The following is a 6,202-nucleotide window of genomic DNA, read 5'->3' on the forward strand; positions in this document are numbered from 1 at the left end:
TATATATATATATATATATATATATATATATATATATATATATATATATATATACAAACGTAGGCGCAGGCGTGGCTATGTGGTGAGACGCTTGCTTTCCAACCACATGGCTCAAGGTTCAGTCCCACTGCATGGCACCTTGGGCAAGTGACTTGTACTATAGCCTCGGGCCGACCAAAGCCTTGTGAGAGGATTTGGTAGACGGAAACTGAAACAAACCCGTTGTATATATTCGTGTGTGTGCGTGTGTGTTTGTGTGTGCGTGCGTGCATGTACAATTTAATAACAAACTGGTTCGGCTCAAACCAACTTAAAGTTTTGTTGGCTCGTGAGACGAATTTATTTCACCAGGCTTCTTTCTCGTGCCTTTAAGGTGCTGCTCCAGCATGGCTGCAGTCAAATGACTGAAACCAGTTGAAGAATAAAAGAATATACATATCTATCTATCTATCTATCTATCTATCTATCTATCTATCTATCTATATAATTTATAATTATAAATATATAGGGATTGACAGTAACCTGCTTCTCCAACATACTGAGAATTCAGAAATAGCAGTCAAGGAACTACTGATTTCAAAACTACAAATTATGAGTAATAATTTGTAGTTTTGAAATCAGTAGTTCCTTGACTGCTATTTCTGAATTCTCAGTATGTTGGAGAAGCAGGTTACTGTCAATCCCTATATATTTATAATTATAAATTATTTACCGAAGAAGGTTTTTTTCATACTGAGCTACCCGGCAGAATTATTAATTTTATTACTAATTGATGATTCCCTGCCCTGCATATCTATATCTATCTATATATATATATATATATTTGTATGTATGAATTTATGCATTTTGTCGCTTTAATAATTAGATGTTTATAAGTTAAACACCGAATAACTTATAAACATCTAATTATAAAATGCCATTTCTATTCATATTTTCAAATATATAATATTGTACCAAGGACATTCTAATTCTTATTCTACCATATATATATATATACGAATGGCAAAATCTATTTTCGTTATGATTTCGGTTGGAACCGGAAGTAATATGTGTAAACCGTGTTAAATGGCTGTTGTTAGACAATTTCCTTATCTTATGCGTATCATTTCCACCGGAAATAATAAGAGTAAGGCATTTTTCGTATGTATGTATATTTGTAAGTACGTATGCAAACTCACACACACACACACATACACACACACACACACACACACACACATACACACACACGCACGCACGCACGCACGCATATATACGAATGTATGCACGATTTTGTACACACATATTTATAGCTATACATATATAAACGTTATATGATATATAAATACATACACACATATCTAAGCGCTCATACATACATAAACACGCACAGACACGTATACATACTTAGGTATACATTCATATGTATGTGTTTGCATGTATGTATGCACATATATATGTATGTATGTATGCATATATATATGTATGTATGTATGCATATATATATATGTATGTATGCATAAGTATGTATGTATGCATATATATATATATATATATATATATATATATATATATATATATATATATATATATATATACATACACACACACATATGCATGTACGTATATATGTGCATGTATGTATCTATATGTATACCTATGTATGTTTGTGTGTCCATGTATGTATATGTGTATGTGTGTATTTGTGTATGTATTTGCTAACAATTCTGCCAGCACACCGCCTTAGCAATAATAATAATTATCCTTTCTACTGAAGGCACAAGGCCTTGAAATTTGGGGGGAGGGGAGGGGACTAGTCGATTACATCGACTCCAGTGTTTCACTGGTACTTAATTTATCGACCCCGAAAGGGTGAAAGGCAAAGTCGGCCGCGGCAGAATTTGGACTCAGAACGTAAAGACAGACGAAATTCCGCTGAGCATTTTGTCGGGCGTGCCAACGATTCAGCCAGCTGGCCGCCTTGATAATGATGATATGCAGTACCAGACACTGACTCTCATGGCTTCTGATCTTAACTGACTGGAAGTGTTATCATGTATATTGTTTTGTCTTCGTATAAAAAGATGGGCTACAGCAAATATTCTGCTCAATACCACAGATTTGCTTGTCAGTTGTTTGACCTTAACCACTTGGGCATATCCCTTAGTGGCTGACGATATGTGCATCTCTGATCACGGGCAGAAGTAGTAGGAGAGCGTCGTAGCCATGTATTGAGAGGAATTCTTTGGGGTTTGGACAATTCATCTCTGGAAACATTGGTGTTTCGTTCATCATCCTTAAACAACTCTTATTCAGGGACCTTTTGAGCGCGATTGTCTACTCGACCTGAAGAAAATTCTAACTGGGCCTACATGCAAGGTCATGCGCTGTTTATCTTGATATAAGATCACCATGTCCCGCACATATGATTGTGATGCATGTTCCTGGTGTACCCTTATCAAATGGGTATTCATGATGGGGATACTGGGCTTCGTATATTTGTACCCCAGTGTCACTTTGATGGCATGCGCTGCTCTCTCACTCAATAATAATAATAATAATAATAATAATAATAATAATAATAATAATAATAATAATTCCCTCCACTATAGGCACAGAGCCTGAAATGCTGTTAAGCATTTTGTCTGATGGTGATCATGATCATGATGAAGCCAATGATGATGATGATGATAATCATCATGATCATGATCATGAGGAGGATAATCAACACCCCCACCTTTCCCGCCCACACCACCATCACAGCTAGAAAACACCACACCACACCAATATGTGAACCATAAACTGACAAACATTTTAGAAAAAAACATATCCAAAGTGTTTTGAGATAAGGAAATGTTGACTGTTGTGAAGTGGGCGGTTTGGGGTTCGAATAGGAGGTATGTAGGGTTGGGGATGGGGCAGGAGGTATTGGGCTGGAATGTTTGTCTGGAATGCAACAATTAGCAACACCACCACCGCCACCAACAACACCACCACCACCGACATGGTAAACAGTATTAACGTCACTTCTTATCTCCCCTTTTTTACATTTCGTTTGTGTTGCTGTTGTGCGTTTTTCTTTTCTTGTTGACGCCATCATGGTGATAAGAAGATGAAAGCAAGCGACTGATGGTTTAAATTTTTGTTGCTCTTATTGTTTATATAGCCCTAGGTCAGACCGTAGTCCTGTCTTCAGACATAGTATACCTAACGTGGAGGCGCAATGGCCCAGTGGTTAGGGCAGCGGACTCGCGGTCATAGGATCGCGGTTTCGATTCCCAGACCGGGCGTTGTGAGTGTTTATTGAGCGAAAACACCTAAAGCTCCACGACGCTCCGGCAGGGGATGGTGGCGAACCCTGCTGTACTCTTTCACCACAACTTTCTCTCACTCTTGTTTCTGTTGTGCCTGTATTTCAAAGGGTCAGCCTTGTCACACTGTGTCATGCTGAATATCCCCGAGAACTACGTTATGGGTACACGTGTCTGTGGAGTGCTCAACCACTTGTACGTTAATCTCACGAGCAGGCTGTTCCGTTGATCGGATCAACTGGAACCCTCGACGTCTTAAGCGACGGAGTGCCAACAACAACAGTATACCTAAGAATACATTATCTAATGTACCATTCTGTTTTGTTTTTTAAACAATAAAATATATATTGAGGTAGATTTGGCTGCTGCCTCTAACAAATCGAATAAATACGCTGATAATCATTCTTTGGTCTAAAGATGATTATAGAGGACTCTTGTAGGCAAACATTTAGCCTGTTTAAAAACAGAAGATTCTTGTCGATGGATGTAATCCTTTTTACTTTATGCACAACGCCAGTAAAACTCCAGAGGCGGGGCCCTAATCGATTACACCGATCCCTGTGCTCCACTGGTACTTATTTTATCGACCCCGAAAGGATGAAAGGTAAAGTCGACCTCGACGGAATTTGAACTCAGAACGTAAAGACGGACGAAATGCCGCTAAGTATTTTGACCGGTGCACTAACTATATTCCGCCAGCTTTGTCGATGAATGTAATATCGGTTTTAAATTTTTGGCACAAGGCCTGCAATTTAGAGGGGATAAGTCAAATACATCGACCCCAGTGATCAACTGATACTTCTCTTGGCAAAATCGACCTCGACGGAATTTGAACTCAGAACGTAAAGACGGACGAAATGCCGCTAAGTATTTTGACCGGTGCACTAACTATATTCCGCCAGCTTTGTCGATGAATGTAATATCGGTTTTAAATTTTTGGCACAAGGCCTGCAATTTAGAGGGGATAAGTCAAATACATCGACCCCAGTGATCAACTGATACTTCTCTTGGCAAAATCGACTTCGACGGAATTTGAACTCAGAACGTAAAGACGGACGAAATGCCGCTAAGTATTTTGACCGGTGCACTAACTATATTCCGCCAGCTTTGTCGATGAATGTAATATCGGTTTTAAATTTTTGGCACAAGGCCTGCAATTTAAAGGGGATAAGTCAAATACATCGACCCCAGTGATCAACTGATACTTCTCTTGGCAAAATCGACTTCGACGGAATTTGAACTCAGAACGTAAAGACGGGTGAAATGTCGCTAAGCATTTTGTCCGGTACTCTAACGATTCTGCCATCGCGTTGCCTTTTGTTGATGGATGTAATATCTAGGAACTTGTGTTGGTGGTACACAAACAGGAGGTGTCTGTGACGTCATCTGTTATAACATTGTACGTATATTTTGTGGAAGTGTGGGTAGCAAAAGGTTAAAAGGGTGGGTGCGAGGAGCTATCCCTGTGGTGCTATATTCAGGAAGTCGTGGATTTAAGACATGCCGTGGTTATTGTTTTCTATACAGGCGTGGAATCCCAGCAACATATTTCAACAGACAACGCTTTGTGTTGTCTGTTTAGAAAATGCTTAATGTTTTATGTGTGTGTGTTCGCGTGTGTGTGTGTGTGTGTGTGTATGTGTATGGATATATATGCGTGTATGAGAGTGTGTATGTGTGTCTTTGTGTGTGTGTATGTGTATGTGAATGAATGTGTATGTGTATATGTGTGTCTACGTGTGCATATGAGTGTGTATGTGTACTGATGTGTGTGTCTGTTTATATGTGTGTGTGTATTGCAAGGATATATATTTGTGTATGTTTATGCGTGTGTGTATGTATGTGTGTTTGTGTAAATGTGTATGTATGTGTTTGCTATGTGTGTGTGTATGTGTGTGTATATATATGTGGTGTATGAGTGTGTATGTATAAGTGTGTGTATGTGTATGTATATGTGCGTGTATGTGTGTGAGTGTATGTGTGTGTGTGTGTGTGTGTGTGTGTGTGGTTGCGAATGCGTGGGTAGCTAGGAATGGGGTCAGAAGCTTGGCTGATTTCGACGATGTTTTAGGATGGGGGATACGTAGGAGGCATTGTATTGTATTGTGTAGTATTGTTGAAACCTGCATGCAGTGCGACGTTTCTGAATAATTTGATAGTGTTGTTGTTGTTGTTCTTCTTGTTGTTGCTACTTCTGTTGTTGTAATTGATGAAAGTGGTTGGTGAGGGTGGTTGGGTGTAAGAGCTTGAATCCTCGCAGAGATATATGTGGATTAGTGAAATAAACGAAAAAAAAAATTCTTCTAATTGATTCCTGTTCGTAAAGAGGAAAATGATGAATCCGGGATTAAAGATGCCTCGTTCGGCGAAATTTAATTCTACCAAGTTTTTTCAGATTCTAAGAATTTCAAAGTATTGATGGCGGTGTTGTTGTTGCTGCTGGGTTTTTTTTTTGTGGTTGTTGTTGATGTTATTGTTGTTGCTCTTCGTGTTTTTCTTGATGTTGCAGTTGTTGTTGTTATTTATTAAGGCAACGAGCTGGCAGAAACGTTAGCACGCCGAGCGAAATGCTTAGCAGTATTTCGTCTGCCGTTACGTTCTGAGTTCAAATTTCGCCGAGGTCGACTTTGCCTTTCATCCTTTCGGGGGTCGATAAATCAAATACCAGTTACGCACTGGGGTCGATGTAATTGACTTAATCCCTTTGTCTGTCCTTGTTTGTCCCCTCTATGTTTAGCCCCTTGTGGGCAATAAAGAAATAAGAACTTCAATTATCTTTGCGCTCTGAGTTCAAATGCCGCCAGGGTTGACTCTGCCCTTCATTCCTTTCGGGGCCGATAAATTAAGTACCAGTTGCGTACTGTGGTTGAACTAATCGACTGTCCCCCTCCCCTCAAATTTCGGGCTTTGTG

The sequence above is a fragment of the Octopus bimaculoides genome, chromosome 18 (assembly GCF_046866305.1).
Source record: "Octopus bimaculoides isolate indiv1 chromosome 18, ASM4686630v1, whole genome shotgun sequence".
NCBI classification, from domain to species: domain Eukaryota; kingdom Metazoa; phylum Mollusca; class Cephalopoda; order Octopoda; family Octopodidae; genus Octopus; species Octopus bimaculoides.